The sequence below is a fragment of the Mustela lutreola genome, chromosome 10, assembly GCF_030435805.1.
Source record: "Mustela lutreola isolate mMusLut2 chromosome 10, mMusLut2.pri, whole genome shotgun sequence".
In the NCBI taxonomy this organism is placed as follows: domain Eukaryota; kingdom Metazoa; phylum Chordata; class Mammalia; order Carnivora; family Mustelidae; genus Mustela; species Mustela lutreola.
The window spans coordinates 105,560,659-105,581,069 of record NC_081299.1 but is presented as its reverse complement, the minus strand read 5'-3'; positions in this window follow the sequence as shown (position 1 = coordinate 105,581,069).

Sequence of the window (20,411 nt, the reverse complement as noted above, 5' to 3'; positions counted from 1 at the left end):
GTTGTTGCCCGCTCTCCAGTGGGCTGCCCTGAGCTGCCTTGTGTTACCTGTTGGTGTCTCCGGCCCCATGACCAGAAGCTTCGGAAAAGAGGGCTGAAGCACTGTCTGCAACTGCAGTAATGTCTCTGGCTCTGGGCTCCCGTGGGCCCAGCACCCCTGGAAGTAGGAAGACAACAACTGAACATGGTGTTCTGTCGAAGGTCTCCACTCAAGTGTGCTGGAGAGCAGGTTGCCCTTTGAAAGTGGGTGCCTGGTTACCAGAGTTCCAAGTTCGGTTGGGGCCTATCATGAAGAATATGAGGTCACGCTTTCAGGATTCTAATACCTGGGGCCCTTCTTAACGTCACCCCCTCTCTGCAGCCCCTTCACTTGACTCTTGACCTCTCTTCCCCGGGACTGTACACAATGAGCCAAAAGTGCCAGAGGCACCATGCTCTGGAATTGGCACTCAGGTCCTCCCTTTCAGGAGACAGAGCTGAAGTCAGACGTTTGTTCTCTGTCCTTTCCCACTCCTGTGTCCTCAGTCATTGTGTGTCTCCCCTAGTGCCCACATTCCCAACCTGCATAGTGGGGACCAGGGAGAATCTAGTTCCTTGGGACATCTTAGGGTGTATGTAGACCGTATTTGTGGTATGTGTGCGACGGTGTCACGGGAATCAGAGGCACACAGAGAAGGCCAGATGAATTGCAGGAAGGGGTGGGACGTGGCCTGGAGGAACACTCCGAGGAGGCCTGGGTCCCGGCTTTGTGTCGTTTTGGAACCGTCCCTTTCCCTCTTGGCGTCATTATAATGGGGCACCATGATGGGGTGGAAATGCACGCAGATGCAGACTTGGTCATCCTCGGTAGTGAAACGGTTCAGTTGTTTCCCACATAGCTTTAGAATGAGACCTCTTTCCCTCGTTCTGGTATATGAGGGGAGCAGCCTTCCCAGTGGCTCCCAGGGATCCCGACCTGTGGTGGAGGCATCACTCTCCAAGCTCTGGGTGGTTAGCGAGTGGCTTCTGAGCCACACGATGTACTTACTCAACGTGATGAAATAGCATGCCTCGTGTTTCTCTAGATGTCAGGCAAGGAGTTGCGCACTTCCTAGTTTCTTTGCTCATGGTCCACTTCTCCCTTGTTCCCCTTTTCTTCTCGGACTCTGAAGCGAAAAGCATGCCCAGATGGTTGGGGCTGCCATCCATCGAGGCTCACAGTGCCAGGAACGGAGGCAGTGGCAAGGCCAACATGCGCCCAGAAACTCAGATTCTGAGTTGAATGGCTCCCCGAATGATGGGTGCTAAGTTGGGGAAAATCCTCTGCTAGTCGAGCCTCAGTCACAACCACGGGCTCACAAGTATGGTGATGTGGAGGAAACATGCGAAATTGTGCCTCCATTCCTCTTCTGCAACAACCGTGGGGCATTCAGTCCGTGCATTTGAAGATGCAGGGTATTGGGGCAATGCCGTTGCAGAGGGACAAGAGATCGCTACCTGTCTCCCAGGCCTGAGGCCCTGTCCCTGCCTTCCTCACTACCCTCTGCTCTGCTCCCAGTTGCTCTCCAGCCACACTGGATGCCTCTTTCATGTCCTCTGGCCAACCCAGCTTCTGGTAGTGAGGCTCTAAGGCAGAGGTGCCTTCCCTCTTCATGACACAGGGCAGCCAGACTTGTGCGGGACTAGCTCCCTTGTTTTCATTCTGTCCTCAGCGCTGTCCCCCTCAGTGAGGCCTTTCGGGCCTTTCTCTCCAATGACTCTGCAGCCTTCTTTCAGAGTATTCTTCGTTTGTCTCACGGAACGCTTGCTCTTTTCTTTCGCATGGCACTGTTTGGTGCGTTGGTCCATCTCTAGACTGTGGGACCCTCCATACTGTGTTGCACAGTGACTTGTCCCAGTGTGCATTCCCACGGATGGTGTCCAAGGGTTCCCTGTTCTCCGTGTCCTCACCGGCATTTGTTAGCTCCTATGCTCCCAACCAACAATGTACCGTAGGATCCCAGAGTTCCACGCCTGGGAACATACTCCTAGACAGCCAAGGAATATGTCCAAGAACTCCCTGCGCCCACCCCCATGGTCAAGAATCCTTGTGAACACCACTTATTCTGGTCATCCTTTTCGGGCCTAGGAAAATGAAGTCATTGTGTTGTGTAGCTGAGACGTGCACAGTGCTCGATGTCAGTTCTTTCAATCCAACTGGGGCCGAAAATATTTTACTATTCATAATGAGCCTCAGGAAAGTTGACTTGGTAAAGGAATGACACGTAAGCAAAACTGGAAACAGCAGAAGCTAAAGTCAGTAGATGACGACAGGCATAGGAACACCCAAGGCCCTTGCATCAACAATGGGTTCTGAGTGGGGGGAAAAAATCAGGGAAGGAAAAATCAAGCAGACGAAGGAGAATGTTCAGTTTGGGTTCTGTTTCAAAACATGATCAAGGAATAACAGGCCTCAAGAAATTAACTCTGAAAAATACCTTCTCACATAAAGTTGTCCCGGGTGGGGCAATTCTGTTTTTCAACCTCGAAGTAGGCACAGAAGGACATTTTGTTGGCTCCATGTTGTCTCAAGGAAAATGGCAGAAGTCGAATGGCTGAGAGAGGACCTACCTGGAAAGGGTATAAAGGGCCAGATGAAGTGGTCCTGTGTTCATTTCTCCATCTTTGCAGCTTTTCAGTGCAATTTATTTTTAGGTCGTGAAGTCCATGAAGTTCACGGAGTACATTCTAAATGTCTTAAAAAGCATTAATGTCTTTGTCCAAGCTCCCTGGAACCCACCTTCCCATCTCCTTGGCATCTTGTCCATCTAAAGCTCTTTAGCATGCGTCAGACTCTTCCCGCGAGCGCCTCCTTCCAGCCCTTGGCAAACACCATTCTACTTTCTGTCCTTCGGAATCCACTCTAGGTAGGTCCTGAGAGTGGAGTCAAAGTTGGTTATCTTCATGCATACTCCTCTCACTTAGCATACCCTCCTCAACCTTCGCCCACGGGGTGGCGCATGTCAATGTTTTTGTCCTCTTTAGCGAATGAATACTATCCCAACGTCTGTATATACAACATCTGTTCCTCCCTGGACAGATACTTGGATTGCGTTCATGGGTTAGCTTTTAGGAACCATGCTGCCATGAGAAGGTGTGCTCAGATAAGTCTCCAGGACCACACTATCCTGTTCATGAATGTGGGTACCTAGCACAGAAGGGCAAGTACTAAAACACACGGTAGTGCGAAAGTTGATTTTTTAAAAACAGTTTATTCATTCATTTGTCAGCATGAGAAAGAGGCATGCAGAAGCAGGAGAAGTGGCAGGCAGAGCAGGCAGGGGAGAAGCAGGCTCCCGGCTGAGCAAGAAGCCCGATGCGGGACTCCATCCCCGGATCCTGAGACCGTGACCTGAGCCGAAGGCAGGCACTCAACAGACTGAGCCACCCAGGTGTCCCACTAAAGTTGATTTTTGGGAAGAGCTGTCATACTGATTTCACAACCATACTCTTAAACATTCCTACCACACCCAATCAGCAAGGTTCCTAATTCTCTCTATCTTTGCCATGGCTTGGTCTTTTCCTTTCTCCCGAGTGTTTTGTTTTGTTTTGCTTTGCTTTGTTGTGTTTTGTTTTGTTTTTCTTTTTCCATGGGGAGCCAACCTCATGGATGCATAAAGGTATCTCATCGCTTGCAATTTCGTTCCTTGCGTATAGCTTTGAGGTTAGGTCTCTTGCCCATGTGTACATTCACACATCACATTTGACTTGTTTTTCTCTTGTTGTTGATGTTGTTGAGTTCCTGGGATCTCTAGCTATTGTGGATATTGAGAACCTGCCAGATCCATGGTTTGCAAACATGCTCTCCCGACTTCTGGACTGTGCTTTCCCTTGGTTGATAACGTCATTCAAGTCACAGAGATTTTAAGTGTCCTGAATGTCCCGTGTGTGAGTTTCCTTTTCTTTTCCATCCTGTGCCTTGCAGGTCGTATCCATGAAATCATTGCGCAATCCTGTTTTGTGAAGGTGAGGAAGATGGATGCTGCGGCGCTCGGAATTCAGAGATGAAACAGGATCGCTGGTGGAGGCAGGCAGCAGCAGGAACTGGAGACGCACAGGCCTGATGCTGGGGTCCTGACCAGATGCGATGGCGCGATGATAGGAATAGGTACGGTGGGCGAGCAGGAGCCGTGTACTGGAAATGGTACCCTGCCCATTTGGGGCAGCACTGTGTGTGGTGATGGCAGCAGTGAGACATAGGACTGGACATGTCCCCAAGCTCAGCCCTTCTTCACAGGGAGCCTTTTATTGCACCCTGCTCCAGTCCTGTTTGAAGGGTTTCTTAATCCGACGAGGGACATAGACTCCTTCCACGACAAAGGGTGATGATAGTGGTGTGGTGACACCTGTCTCCGAGGAACTTCTCATCCCTCTATCGTGAGCCACTGTGACAGGTGAGCCACTGTCTGGAGTCAGCCGCCAAGAAGGGGTTCGAATGCCTCAAGGACACTGGGAACAACCTCCAAGAGGGACCAGTCTGTCATTGCCATGCTGAGCTGAATTCAGGTAAGACCTTTGTACCGTTGTTGTGTGTTCCCAGTTCATGGTCACGTAGTTCTGCAGGTTCTTCGATGGGAGAGAGGGCAGGGCCGTGTCTGAAGGGGAGCTGGAGAGCTCTGGCACGTCCACGACTGAGATGGAGACCCTGCCCCGAGTCATCCCTCAAGTGAACAAAGGGATGGATGTCATGCAGCATCCACCTTCCAGCCACTACTATTCATGCCACCTTTCTGGAAAACTTGTAGTGAGGCCCTCGGAAAGGATGGAGGGGGCGCACCTGTAGTCGCTCCTGTGGCACGTAGGGATATTACCTGCTTGGGGTGAGTCACCTTGAAGAAAAAAAGGGTTTGCCCCCTGTCAAGAGTGCTCCGAAATGACTAGAAGGGCATGAGGACTGCAACTGGTGAAAGCCTGTTTGAAAACCTCTCTAGGGCTGAAAGGGGTAGAATGTCCTGAGCATTGCCTCCTCGTGAATAGGCTATGTCATTTCCTTGCTTGAGGGAAGAAAAGAAATCATCCCGTATTTTCCACACTGAAAATCAAGGAAACACAGAACCTTGGATTGTATTTTGTTGTTGTTGTGGAAAGTCAGTAAGCCACCGTACAGTACCTCATCAGCTTCCGAGGTAGTGCCCAGCTGTTCATCAGTTGCGTTTCGCCCCCAGTGCTCATCCCATCGCATGCCCTCCTTTATGCTCCTGCCCGAATCGTCCCATACCCGCACCCAGCTCCCCTCCAGCAACCCTCTGCTTGTTTCTTTGCTTTTTTTTAAATTTAATTTTTCTTTATTTTCAGCATAACAGTATTCATTATTTTTGCACCACCCCCAGTGCTCCGTGCAATCCGTGCCCTCTATAATACCCACCACCTGGTACCCCGACCTCCCACGCCCCCGCCCCTTCAAAACCCTCAGATTGTTTTCCAGAGTCTATAGTCTCTCAAGGTTCACCTCCCCTTCCAGTTTTCCCCAACTCCCTTCTCCTCTCTAACTCCCCATGTGCTCCCTGCTATTTGTTAGGCTCCTCTGCTTGTTTCTTAGGGAAGAGCCTCGCATCGTTTTTCTCCCTCTCTGGTGGCTTCCCATTCAGTTTTCCCTCCCTTCCCCTGTGATTATCAAATGGCTTCATGCATAGGTGGAACTTAAGACCCAGGGCAGGGGATCCCAGTGGGCTTTCTTTCAGTGAGGTTATTGTGTACCTTTCCATGTTTGGCCGCGTTTCGCTTTTCCTGGGAACTGACCCATTCCAGTGATATGTGTCCATTGTGTGTGGGGGGACGGGGGTTCTTCATTCTTGCTCAGGGAGTTGGGATCCTGAAGCTGGTGTCAGGAGAACCTCCTCTGTGTTCCTGTTCCCCTGGTGCCCTTGTGGGGCCTCCCTTTCCTTCTCTGGAAGACGATGAGAGATCCAGTTGTGCAGTGTTTTCCAGAAGGCCCTCTAGCTCCAGTCTTCCAGGGGCTAGAAATAGCCTGCTTTGGTTTAGTCCACCAAACACGGGGTAGCAATATTTCCTTCAACTACTTCATGAAGACACACAACGAGGTAGAATGGAAATACCAGAGGAGCGTAGCTCCAAGGGGACGTGGGTGAAATGCTTTTACGACAGCCAATATCATAGGAAGGTGTGTTTTTTCTGTGATCACAGAGGTGGGCACTGGCCTTTCCATATCAACAGATGTCACTTTTGTCTTTGGGCTCTTTCACTGATCTTTAATGTGCATTCACGTACAGCCTGAGGAGACCTGATTGGGAAACTCTCAGAGCGTAATCTCATCTTCGATCTCCTAATACCCACCTTTCAAAGACAATTTTGAAAATACAGTCTAATGGACGTACAGTATTTTCGTCGTTTCAGTTGAAGAGTAGGGATTCAGGAGTTCTGTATGTGACTCCGTGCTCAGCACAGTAAGTGTCTTCTTAATCCCCACCCCCACTTCCACCCCTCCGCCCACCTGGTTCCCACCAGTATGTTCCCTATATTTGAGCCGGTGTTTTTGATGGCCTCTCTTTCCTGATTCCCTTTATTCTTTTCTGTTTCTGAAAAGTCACACATGAATCAAAGCCCATGTTAACAAAACACCCACGGATGTTAAGTCTTCCGTCTGTATCTTGGTCTGTGTGAATTGTGGAGAAGAGACCACCAGGTTCGGTCCACAGTGGCTCCCAGGGTTCCCCATCCCTGCTCTGTACCTGCCTGTCTCTCCTCTGAGCGGTTGCTGAAAGGTTTCTGACCAAGGGAACATAGGGCAAGAGATGGTCTTTGACAGCTTCAAGCTTTCATGACCAAACCCGTTGTCACTTCCCTGGGACTCTCTTGTGTTCCATCGCTTTCTGCCCAGGATCCCGGAACTTGGCAAGCCAGCACTGGTGTTTCGAATGGCCTTGCACAGAGGCCACAGTGGAAGCAGCGTAGGACTGCGCAGGCTACTAGAGAGAAAGGGACTCAAGCTCAGGATTTCGCATCCACTGAACAAACTGTCTTTCCTGCCATCCTGCCTCCCTATACTCTGGAGGAGAAGAGGAGGAGAGGCCTGTGGGGGGTGGACCAAGCCCTGCCTGGCTGTTGATCTTCCTGACAATCAAACACCTCTTTGTGGCTGCCAGACGGTTGCCCATCGATGTCTTCCTGGTGGTGAAAGAGAGGACGTTTTGTCCAGTGGTCCGCTGGCAAGTTGTCTCTCCGTGTGCTCCGGGGACAGGTGGCCGGGGCATTAGCTGCGAGCATGCTGGAAGTGCAGAGTGTCAGTTCCCTCCCAGGGGTACTCAGTCGGAATCTGCCCTTTGCCGAGAAACCCTGGGCATCAGAGCCTGAGAGGGTCGTCCCCCCAAAAGCACTGTGGAATGTTCCACAGAGGGAACGCTAATGGGCCACCTTGATCCACCAGCGGGGAAGGGGTGGTTGTTTCCTGGGCCCTTTGGGCCATTTCTCTCTGCCGAGAACCCCCTGAAGGGTTGATTCCCCAGTGGCCCTGGTGGGGATGGTTCTGGGAGAAAGGAAAGAACACCCCCCAGGCTGGGACTTAGAGTCGAGATGGAAGCTAAGCCTGCACCCATAGCAGGAGCTCCAACTCGCCCAGGCTGAGCGACTGCTCAGGAGCTCTGTGTTGTGCTTTGGCTAGGTCCTTATGTGTCAGCTGATGGTATTGGGGATTTTTCTTGTGGTGCTGGATCCTGTCTTCTTAGATTCCCTGGCGCTGCATCTGCAAGGTTGGGGACGCTTGGCGTGTCCTTTTGCTTCCATGTAATTTTGGACATCCTCTTTGGATTCCGGGTTGACCCAGTGCTGGTTGGGTAGCATGTAATTGAACTTCCATGGATTCGTGGTCTCTCCAGGGTTGCTCTTAGGGTTCATTTGGCGTTCCATAGCATCGTGCTGAGAAAAGATGCGTGGGATGATATCCATCTCTTGGAGTTTGTTGAGACTTGGGTTGTGCCCTAACGTGTGATCTACTCTGGAGAATGTTCCATGTGCACTGGAAAGCACTGCGGATGCTGCTGTTTCAGGGTGGAAGGTTCTGCATCTACGTGTTGAAACGGGTGCATCCCTCAAAGCCATAGATTCCTTGTTGATTGTCAGTTTGGATCCTGTGTCCATTAGCAGATGTGGGGTGTTAGAGTCCCCCACTGCATGGTACTGCTGTCAAAGGTGACTTAATTTGTTATGCACTGTAGGATGCCTTTGGGTGCTCCCCTGGTGCGTGTCTACATATTTCGAGATGTTCTCTCCTATTACATGGCCTCCCTTGCGAGGAAGTAGTGTCCTTCTCTGTGGCTTCGTACCTCCCCCCTTTGGTTCAGAGTCTGTTGTGTCTGGAGAGAAGGATTCCTACCCTTGCTTCGTTTCACATCCATTTGCATGATAGATGCTTCTCCCCTGCTCACATTCCCTGTGTGTGTTGGTCTACCGTGTCAGGCGAGTTCCCCATTTCAGACAAGTGAGTGGAACATGGGTGTGTCACCTGGTGGATGATGGAGACCAGGGACTTCAGAACCACCTGGACCTGACAGTGCCCTTGGCCAGCCAGGAGAGTGTGGGGTTTCTCTGGTCAAGGATCCGAACCTTTATCCTGGCAAGGGAGAACCAATCTCTGCTCCATCAGGCCCCAGTCAGGGAGCAGTGGCTACCATGGACCTGACCAAGAGGGTCAGGGGCCTGAAGGGCCCCACGGCCTTGCCAAGAACTGCGTAAGGAAATGCAGGATGGCTGGACATCCTAGTTCCTAGGTCAGCATAGATGTGAATAGAGCCAGGGACACCTCCCAGTTTCTTTAGTTTTTCTCCAGCCTCACCCAAAAGAAGCAGGGAAAAGGAATCCAGAGATCCTGGATAAGGATCCCAGGGGGATTCCAGTCTTGGTAAAGGGTGAACCTGGAGAGCCTATAGGGAAACTGAGGACGGGATGTCCTGCCTGCCCTTCTTCCATTTACAAAATATCTTCCTCAGGTTTTGGAGCTTCCACAGGCAGGGTTGGATCTCTTTGCATGTGTTTTCCCTACATCGTGCTGATGCAATTCAGGAGACTGACCTCGACAACCGTCAGTCCCAAATACTGGGTCCAAACCCACACAAGCACACGCACACATAGCATATCCCCAAGGAAGCAAGACATCGTCCTCCTTGCTTTAGAGGGGAGAGAAGCAGCCCCTCTCCTGGGCAGCACATAGTTCTGGGGAGGGGAAGGAACTCTCCAGGACTCTCCTGGTCAGGGTATGTTGCCTTCCTGGGGAAGGACCTGCAACGTCTCCATCTCAGGGGTCCTGAGGGCTGTCTCTGCTGTTTGCCCAGATGCCTGACACAGAAATGAACCTGTCCTCTGAGGAAACGGCATTTGGAGGTGCCACCAGTATTGAGTAGTGCCACCAGAAGTGAGGAGGGCTGGCTCCTCTCCTTTCTGCCCCATTGAATAGCTGCTGACTCTGTAAGATTTCTGGGTTCAGGAATGAAGAAGAGAGTCTGTACACGTTGTACATTACCGTAGGAAATAAAAGAACCAAACGCACACGTGGGCAGGTAGAGGAGAAAATAAAAACCTTTATTATTATTATTATTATTATTATTACTATTACTATTTTGGTAAGAAAACTTTAATCCCAAGGGTTCTCATTCCTTTTTGTTGTTGTTGTTGTTGTTGATGTTGTTGTGGTTAAATAACAACCCTTTATTTATATTCAATATTGCCCCCTCCAGAACAAGTAATTCTGTAGGGGAGAGGAAGGGGTGTTGAGCAGCAGATGGGGCTCGTGCACCACAGGTAGCCCAGGGGCCGAGGGGCAATCCTTGGCTCAGCCAGTGTGCACGGGTTCAGGTCTGATGGTGGCTGTAGCCAGTGGTCCTGGTGCTTGTGTTCTGCTGGCCAGCTAGGACCGCGGCTCCAGCTGGCATGACAGGTTGTAGCTAAGGACAGAGGGACACCTGTGAGTTGAGCAGCAGCTGGCATTCAGGAGTCCCTCCCAGGGTTTTCCCACAACTGGTGTCTGGCTGCCCAGGGAGCCCTAGAAGGAGGATCCCAGGCGGGGCCAGCAGAAAGAGTCCACCCCGACGTCACCTGACCCAGCTCCTGAGTGGGCCTCACCTGTCATCCTCGCTGAGCCGCTCCACAGCCCAGAACCAGGCCGTGAATGGATGCTGGGGCTCTAGGCAGTAATTCTCTGCCGCCGCCTGGAGCAGCATGATGTCCGTGAGGACTCGGTATTCCTGGGCCAGGAGAGAGGCACAGGATGCACCCCGAGCCTGGGTGGGGAAGCTACAGGGCCAGGTGAGGGCCGAGCAGCGGGACAGGGGACGGGTCCTGGGTCTTGGCACACATGACCACCCTCCTGCATGCAACTTCCTCTGGTCCCAAACTGTTCTCAGAGGCTAGTAGAATTAGCCCCTCCTCCATCAAGGGAAGTTCTCCTTGATGCCCTTCTGGATCCCTACTGACTGACTCGATGGGTCCTGCACTTCATTCTTAGCAACCTGTCCCAGGAAATGGGAGATGGAGGGGAGTGGATGGAGCCAAGCAATGTTCTTCCCAGGGGCGTCTCTGATAGGGGTTGCCTGCCCTTCCCTACAGCCAGGGCTACGTATGCTCACCTTATTCTTTTTGCGGTGGTTGATCTCATTGCCCTGGAAAGCAGACAACCGTTGTCCTTCAGAAAGAGGCCCCCGGTCAGTCCTAGCAGCTTACACCCACCCGTTCTGAGGCTGCGTGTAGGCCAGGACCCAGGAGGGGGCCGCCAAGCCACACACACAATGAGACTGGGGTTAGGGCAAGCCCTGGGGTCCAGAGGAAGGAAGACTGGGGGCTGGTGAAAGGGCTCCAGGTCAGCCCCCTGCAGCACAACAGTCTGTGGTGACTGAAGGGAGCGGCAGACGCCTCAGGCAGGCAGGGCCTGCTGGGCTCCTGAAGTGTGGCTGATGTGCAGGGTCCTGACTTCACTGTCCCCGACAGGCAAGGTCTGAGGGAGAGGCTGCAGCCCATGCACACAGAGCGCATGCAGCTTCACCTTCAGGATGCGCTGGCGCTTGCCCAGTCCTGGGCCACCCGTCTGGGTGCAGACTCCCTTCCCGCAGCACTGAGATGGGCGCAGAGTCCCTTCCCTCAGCACTGAGATGGGCAAGAGATGCCAGTTCTTAGGGGCGGCTGTGAGGCTGTGGGGAAGGGAGGTCTCCGAAGGACTCAGAGCTCAGGGCTCAGTCCGGGGACTCTCTGCTCCCTGTCCTCAGGACTCTGGTCCCTCCTCCACAATCCTCAGGCTCACCCACCTCCAGGTAGTCCTCCATTGCTGTATCCAGCACCACCAGGTCGGAGAGGAAAGTGCCAAGGTATGGGACGACACCCTGTGTCATGAGGGGTAGGTTTGGGATGGATGCGTCCCTGCTGTCTGGTGCCCACAGGGGCCCTCCCCGAAAAGACTTCAGCGTCCTGGCCCACCCCACTTTCCCACATGGAAAAGGGCCTAGGATCCTTAGTTGCTTCCCCTGGATTCGCTTTCCCCTCACCCTCCCAGAACATCAGACTCCTCCTAATCCCCTCCAGGGCCTGCTTTTTGAAATTCAAAAAACCCCTGGCTATGGAGCCCTGGGCCCCTCCCCAGCCCCAAATCCATTCTCTACCCAGCCTGCTAGACTACTTCCTCCTGGTCACGGGGGTGGGGGGGAAGAAGACATTGAGCAACTGTGGTGGCAGGAGGTGGAGCTGGAGTGGCAGGTCCCACCTGTCCTGATCTGGACGCTTCTAGCCCTCAGGGAGGAGCCCCTCTCCCCTGGCCTTGGAGGCCCTGTCCCTCAGGCACACTCACCTTCTTGGGCACCCCTTCCGCGCTCTCTGCAGCTGCCTCACCAGGCTGGCCAGTTTATTCGAGGGCCGCGTCTAGAGGGCCAAGGACAAGATCCTTGAGAGCAGAATAGCCTCAGTCCCCTTGCGCCCACCGTCTTTGACTGCAGACCCTAGACGTCCGACCTACATCTGCTGATACTGACGCTCCATTCCCCTGAAGCATGCCACGAGTCCTTGTAGAACAATCTCAGCTCCCCCATTCAGTCCATGGGGGACCTGCAGCTTGGAGCCTGGCCTCCCTGAGCCTGTTTTCCCATGGGCAGAAGGGGGAACTCCACCTACCTCCTGTGGTCTCCTGAGCACTCAGGATCCTCTTAGGATCATCATTTTTGTGGCCCACAACCCATCCCCACCCCATCTGTGAGCAGGGGCCTGTCCTCTGGGCTGTCCGCGTTCATGTGGGCCCCCAGGTGGACCTTCTCGATGGACACAGAGAGACCTGAAATCTAGCCTAGGGAGTGTGGATGGGCAGCACCCGCTTGTCCCAGCCCCAGGGGGAATCTTCAGCCCAGGCTGTCAGCACATTCCTGCCAAAGGCTTCTGCTCCCCGAGGAATGCTTCAGGCCATTCCCTACTTCATCCACACAGGATCATGCCTCCTCACACCCCTCTCCTGTCCTTGGAGCCCTGCACCTCCCGTGCTACCTTGATGAGTAGTTCCCTGCCCTGGGGGTTGTCTTCTCTGCAGAGCTTTTGGAATGTTCGGAAGCTCTTCCTAGAAGAGAGGGAAAGAAGTTAGGCTCAGGGGAGTCCTAACGTGGCAGGGTAGAGTGCGAGTCCCTTTTCTTGGAGAAGCCCCGCATGTCCCCGGGGCTGGCTGAGTGTTTGCTCTGGGCTGCTCTGAGCACTGGGGTCTTCGTAGGACATGGGAGGGAGTTCTCCTGGGCGTCCCCCTGGGCGTCCCTTCCCAGCTTAATTGAACAGCTCGGTTTGGGTGGGGTTCTGGCTGAACCATGGGCCGAGACTTCAGTGGCTGCCAAGTCACCACGTGGAAATATGGGATTCAGCTGAGGCCAGGGTGGGGCATGGAGGACATTGGATTTCTCAAGCAAGAGGCCTGGTGGCCTGTTCCCCAGGAAGGCTGAGAGGAGCAGCCCCGGGCCCAGGTCCTTTGGTCGGGGTTTGCTGCCTCCCAGGAGGTCCAAGCTGACTGAGGGGGGCAAAGGACAGGCCTGGGGGAGATCCCGCCTCCATCCTGGTCCCTCCTGCAGAGAAGCCTCCTCACCTGGAAACGTTGTCCCATGTCCTCTGCAGGCGGTGGATGGAGGCACTCTGCAGAGCCGCCAGGATGGCACGCAGGGAGGAGTAGTTCCCTAGGATCTGACAGGCCTGGGGGAGGGAAGAGAAGGAGCTGTCAGTGGGAGAGCAGGAGCCCCAGATGCTCGAGAGCTTTAGTGCCCCCCTCGGTTTAGGGCTCCCCCACGGGTGAAGCTGATGTCCAGGGAGCTGCAGAAGGGCACAGGTCAGCCCTAAAGAGGAACACTGCTGGCGAGAGGGAGAATTTTCCCTCACTGCAAAGGAGGAGTCACGTGGGAACTGAGCGTCCCAACGTTGGGCCATGCCCCCGGGAGGAAGAGCCTAGGGACCACAGGCCTTAGAGCAGGGCCTTCAGCCCTGAGAAGGGAGCAAGACAGCAGAGCAGTTCCCGAGGCTCAGGAGAGCCTCAGGGAGCTGGGCCTCCCACAGCATACCTTGGCCACCCGGATCCAGTGGCCCACCACCACGGCCCTGTCCCGCGCTGTCATGCTTGGGTCGCCAAGGCACGTGGTGACGATGCAGCTGGCCACAGCATTGAACTGGGCGATGGTGGCCCGGACTGTGGGTGCCAGGTGCTCGTTGCCAGGCCTGTTCCTCCGGGACCAGACGGAGCCCAGGCACTGATGGGGCACCACCTTCTTGAACAGCTCCTAGGGGACAGGGGGAGGTGTGTTGAGCCCCACACATGTTCGCCCATGCAAGGCTCATGTCCTCGGGAGGGGTCCCAGGTCAGAGCTGGAGCTCAGGAGGCTGCGAATGTGGCCGGAGCCTGCTTAGAGAGCCTGGATTTCATGCCCCTCTTCTTCTCCGAGGGAAGCCAGTGCGGGATGCCCCAGGAGCCAAGAGAGGCAAGGGAAGGGAGGAAGGCGTGTGCACCCTGATCATTCCATGTCCAGGGGGCCGCTCCAGGTGGTGCTCCCAAGGGGGCATCTCCTCCTCCAAATGCTCCTCCCTGCGGTCCCTGTCTCCTTTCAGGTGCCCATTGTCACCTGGTGGCTGAAAGCATGGCTTTCCGTGTCTAGCCTGTCCTTCAGGACGCATCAGATGCCTAAGCCCGGTTGATGGTGCTCAGGCTCCCAGGCAGATGGGTGGGCGACCCGTGGACGGGATTGCACCCAGGGAGCTGCCCTCCTCCCCGCGGGGGACCAGAGCCTTCCCATTTACGGGCTCTCGCTTCTGACTCATTGCATCTGCGTGGTACCTCTGCCTCAGTCCTTCTCCGTGCCTGTCTCCACAGTCCGCAGCTGGACAGTGAAAGCTCAGGTCTAAAAACCCTGATGGGTTTCCCCGGCCGGTTAGGGCTGCAGCTGAGATCTGGCCCTATATCCTAGGAGTCCACATCAGGGAAAAGCCGGTATAGGGCAGCGGAGAGCAGAAGAAAAGCCGGCCCTGCCCTCCTGCCCTGGGGGGCCCAGCTGCTCACCGCATCCATGTAGGTGAGCTGCTCTGCCACCAGCTTGGGAGGGAAGTCCAGGAGGTCAGGCTCCTTCTCTTTGAGCCGCTTCTTGGGTTGGCAGGATGCCTCTGCGGCTGGAGTGGGCTCAGTGGCACCTGAGACAGCTGGCGTGCAAACTCCCAGGCAAGCCGATGGCCCAGCCGTCTGTGCCTCAGGACCCGGCGACCATCCGTAACCTAGGAGCCCCTGTTCCAGTTCTGGAGCAGCCGGTGGAGGGGAGGCTGGCTCGGACCCTGAAGGTGATGGCTGATGCAGAGCCAGGGTTGCCTCTCGCTCCATGGGAGGCTCTTTGGCCGGCTCAGCTGCTGGAACGCGTCGCATAGCGGACACGGGGGTGGGAGTAAGGGGAACGATTCAGCCACATCACTGACACTCCATGTGCCTTTCCCTGAACAGGACGGATCCCATGGCCTTTCAAGGAATACCCAGCCCATGAGCCCCATCCCAGATGGCCTTCCCAGCTTGCAATGCCCCTTACCCTCCGCCTCAGCCTCTGTGAGCTGCAGAAGTTGCCGCTGCCTCAGCGGAACGGGGGCATGGGTGTTCAGGTCCCGGTCATGCCACGTGACGTGCACATAGGCCCCCTTGACCTCCACATGGGCAGTGTGCAGGGACTGCCCGATATCCTGCCGTGTCTGCTCGGGCCAGGTTCCCAAGATGGGACACAGAGTGCTGGAGAAAGTCAAATGTGGGGCAGAGTCAGAGACCTGGCCTTCCCTTCCTTTTCCACGCTACTCCCACAGCACCATTCTTTCGGTGTGGGCCCCACAGAATGGCGCCAGCCCACGTGCAACCCCTCTGGAGCTGTCCTTGCTGACTGCTGACCACGTGGGATGAGGGAGGGACCTCCCATAGGTCTGTCCTTTGGCCCCTCAGTCATGCATCCTCCCTGCAGACCAGTGTCTGGGCTTTGGTTGGAGGCCGACGGGTGAGTGGTCCGGTCCCCACCCTTTCTGTCCTTGGCCCCACTGGTGGTGGTCGGCGGAGGTGGGTATGGATAGGGGCAGGCGGAGCAAGAATGGACCATCCAAGGGATGGCTGTTGTAGGCACCACCTCAGCCCACAATGGGCTCTGCTTCCCAGAGTGCTTGGCATCCCGTCCACACCTCTCTCGGACTCTTTGGCTTCTTCAGAGGAAGCCGCCCCACTGAGCTCTCCCGTGGAAATCGAGAGTCCTGAGAGATCCATGGTTCTGAACATCCCTCGCCAGCAACATCCCCTGTCGCCTCCCACCCCGCTCTGTGGAGGCAGCAGGACCTCCTCTGGCACCCAAAGACCTATCCTGTTCTTCCTTGATCGTAGAGGTGCATCCTCGTGGTCCCAAGAGAGGTGGATCCATTCTTCCCTAGAGTAGGTCACAGAGATGCCCCATCTGATGAACGCTAGACATGCGTGCTTAGGATGTGGAGAGTGCCTATGTGACCCTGGGACGAGAATGGAGACCCAGACATTGTCTCTACGTTACCCATTCACTGCTCTTGGTGACTAGAGAGTGCCTGCATTCCTAGGTGCTTAAGAGCCATGATTGAATGAAATCATCCCAAGCAAGACTTTGCAAATCCTGAGTGGCCCTTGGGCTGCTCTGCCTGCTCCCAGTGTCCCCTCGACCTGGGCACATAAAGGACCACAGTCAGGAGCAGCTAGATGGCATCTCAGAGGTCCTTTGCCAATAGGCAAGCTGCCAGCTTTCCGTTTCCTTTCTACAGACCCAGCAGGACCACAGGCCTGTGAGGGTTGAGCCTGAACGCGTCTTCCCTGGAGAGGGAAATGTTCAGCGCGAAGATGCCCAGCATGTCCAGCAGCCCTTTCTGCAGAGCCGGGCCCCAGAGAGGCGCGTGCCATGTTTCCTCCCATGACTCCCTGCAGTCGCCCTACGAGGTTCATCCTCTTAGCACCTCCACTTTTCCGGACAGGAGAGGGAAAGTCAGAGAGGTGCAGTGACATTCCCAAGACCTACAACTAGTAGACGGAAGGCTCCCCCTTGTGCTGGCTACGGGGTGGGCACTCACCTAGGGAACTGCTGATCCAGGACCTGCTGGGCTGACGTGAACATCTGATAGATGGAGCACATGGTGGTGACGTTTGAGAGGCTTCTATCCGGGAAGGATAGCAGCAGGGAATGTCCCCATCTCTGCACTGCGCCTTCTCTGAGCGCCAGCATCGTGCAGGCCTCGTCCGGGGACAGGGATGATGCCTTTTCCAGCAGGCAGACAAGGGGGCGGGGTGGGGAGCAACATAGTCAGCTTCAACGCCGTGAAGCCCCAGGAAGAGCAGGGTCTGGAGCTCAGACTGCATCCTCCCATCCCTTTGGGAACTTGGGCAAGACGACGAGGGACTTGTGTGCCCACCCAGAAAAAAGGTTCTTGGCTGAAAACCTAAAAGCAACCTCCAAAGGACCCATCTAGGCTTAAATGTACTGGTGCCTTCAACATGTGTGGTTAGCTGGACAGCAATAGCCTGTCTGTCTCTTCCCAGCCTGTATGAAGATCTGTATGTGTATGCCATGGAGTCCTGAGGAAGGAGCCCTGCTGTCGAGAGGACAAAAGAGAGGTTGAGAATCTCCAAGCCTGCTCAAGATCATCCGCGTTGGGTCTGAGATCTGTCCAAAGCATGGGCTGCATGGCATTTCGCCTATGCTGATGCGGTTTGGCCTGTTGCTGTCAGGGGCAGAAAGGTTCAGGGGGAAACCACCTTCCTTGGCAGGCCCCAGGGCAGCCAGTTGTGTCTAGTCTGGGTTGTGGCCTGGCCCCGGTCATCTCTGGGTCCTGAGACTGGCCATGAACCTGGGCCCGTTCTCACCCCAGACCAGGACTGGATGTTGTTGGTGGCCTGAGGTCCCTGCTGCTTGTCAAGGGAGGTGGAGTAGCTGAAGCCTTGCAGCAGCTCATGCCAGAGCCAGCTACCTGGGCCAGGAGGCATCGGAGGCCTTCCACCCAATCTTTGGGTCTACGGTCTGGCAGATGGAGTGACCCAAATCATCTGTGAGGACCCTTGAGGTGCCCGTTCCTTGCAGCATTGCTGGAATGGGCAAGCAATTTGAGTCACGTCAAGTTCCAGCAGCAATGCTAGACCGAGTCACTGTGGCAGACCACGTCCTTTAGGGGGGACTGTGAGGACCTAGAGGGAAAGAGCCTGTGAGCTGGTGGACCTCCTAGGATTCGATGTGTTCTGAGAGATGATACATTCCAGAAAGACCTGTAGAATGGCTTGATCCCACCGGCCCCTTGGTAGGTTCAATCACCCTATCTGGTATGAGGATTTAGAAGGGCGTGGGCCAGTTCTCCAGAACCCAGCTGGGTTCTCCACAGCTTAGCTGGCATGAGTAGGGAAAAATCGTAAAACCCGTGGGAAAAGGCCCAGATACTCATGGCTTCGTGAAAAGCAACACAAGGCCAGAGGAAAGAAAGCAAAACAACTTCCCCCCATGCCCCGGAAAGCATTCACTCTATTCTCTACCAGTCCCACGTAGGTGAAGAGTGTCTTCCTCCCTTACTTACTCATAGGTGTGGCATATGTGCGGAGGTGTGGGTTACTCTGGGGTGGGGCCGGTGGAATAGTCAAGTGGAAACACTCTGGGAAGGCCCCAGGTTTGTCCCCATCGTTGCATGGGGGCCCTGGGTGTGGAGGAGCTTCTTCCTATTCTCACCTCAGAGCAGCACTGATCCTGGGTGGCCTGGGACACCTGACCCTTGTCCAGCGAGTTGGAGTCGTTGAAGTCCCCAGCCAGCTCATTCACAGTCTCTGGGGTGCAGCTCTGAAAATGCAGTGCCCCATAGACACAGGGCCAAGAGCCATTAGCAGCCTCCCGGAACATTGCCACCAGGGGACACCCCCACTAGACATCGTGTTCTCCAGTTCAGGCTAAGAGGGATGGCTGAAAAGACATCGAGCAAGGAGGTAGCCAGAGGACACTCTAAGGCTCATGACCTCCATGAGCCTTATCATTGTGTCAGCCCTCCCCTTTTCATCCAGCCTGCTATGACCTGGGGTATGAACATGACAGATGGGTCCAGCCTCCAACACCAGGCAGCTTGCTTCTGCCCAGGAAGGGCATATCCCTCATCCCCTGTCCCCACTTCTACAAACACACACACACACACACACACACAGAGAGAGAGAGAGAGAGAGAGAGAGACGCGCTCCCACACAGTAAGGGACAGTGGTGTGTGCCCGCTGAGGTGGGACCACAGTTGTTGCCCGCTGTCCAGTGGGCTGCCCCGAGCTGCCTTGTGTTACCTGTTGGTGTCTCCGGCCCCATGACCAGAAGCTTCGGAAAAGAGGGCTGAAGCACTGTCTGCAACTGCAGTAATGTCTCTGGCTCTGGGCTCCCGTGGGCCCAGCACCCCTGGAAGTAGGAAGACAACAACTGAACATGGTGTTCTGTCGAAGGTCTCCACTCAAGTGTGCTGGAGAGCAGGTTGCCCTTTGAAAGTGGGTGCCTGGTTACCAGAGTTCCAAGTTCGGTTGGGGCCTATCATGAAGAATATGAGGTCACGCTTTCAGGATTCTAATACCTGGGGCCCTTCTTAAAGTCACCCCCTCTCTGTAGCCCCTTCACTTGACTCTTGACCTCTCTTCCCCGGGACTGTACACAATGAGCCAAAAGTGCCAGAGGCACCATGCTCTGGAATTGGCACTCAGGTCCTCCCTTTCAGGAGACAGAGCTGAAGTCAGACGTTTGTTCTCTGTCCTTTCCCACTCCTGTGTCCTCAGTCATTGTGTGTCTCCCCTAGTGCCCACATTCCCAACCTGCATAGTGGGGACCAGGGAGAATCTAGTTCCTTGGGACATCTTAGGGTGTATGTAGACCGTATTTGTGGTATGTGTGCGACGGTGTCACGGGAATCAGAGGCACACAGAGAAGGCCAGATGAATTGCAGGAAGGGGTGGGACGTGGCCTGGAGGAACACTCCGAGGAGGCCTGGGTCCCGGCTTTGTGTCGTTTTGGAACCGTCCCTTTCCCTCTTGGCGTCATTATAATGGGGCACCATGATGGGGTGGAAATGCACGCAGATGCAGACTTGGTCATCCTCGGTAGTGAAACGGTTCAGTTGTTTCCCACATAGCTTTAGAATGAGACCTCTTTCCCTCGTTCTGGTATATGAGGGGAGCAGCCTTCCCAGTGGCTCCCAGGGATCCCGACCTGTGGTGGAGGCATCACTCTCCAAGCTCTGGGTGGTTAGCGAGTGGCTTCTGAGCCACACGATGTACTTACTCAACGTGATGAAATAGCATGCCTCGTGTTTCTCTAGATGTCAGGCAAGGAGTTGCGCACTTCCTAGTTTCTTTGCTCATGGTCCACTTCTCCCTTGTTCCCCTTTTCTTCTCGGACTCTGAAGCGAAAAGCATGCCCAGATGGTTGGGGCTGCCATCCATCGAGGCTCACAGTGCCAGGAACGGAGGCAGTGGCAAGGCCAACATGCGCCCAGAAACTCAGATTCTGAGTTGTATGGCTCCCCGAATGATGGGTGCTAAGTTGGGGAAAATCCTCTGCTAGTCGAGCCTCAGTCACAACCACGGGCTCACAAGTATGGTGATGTGGAGGAAACATGCGAAATTGTGCCTCCATTCCTCTTCTGCAACAACCGTGGGGCATTCAGTCCGTGCATTTGAAGATGCAGGGTATTGGGGCAATGCCGTTGCAGAGGGACAAGAGATCGCTACCTGTCTCCCAGGCCTGAGGCCCTGTCCCTGCCTTCCTCACTACCCTCTGCTCTGCTCCCAGTTGCTCTCCAGCCACACTGGATGCCTCTTTCATGTCCTCTGGCCAACCCAGCTTCTGGTAGTGAGGCTCTAAGGCAGAGGTGCCTTCCCTCTTCATGACACAGGGCAGCCAGACTTGTGCGGGACTAGCTCCCTTG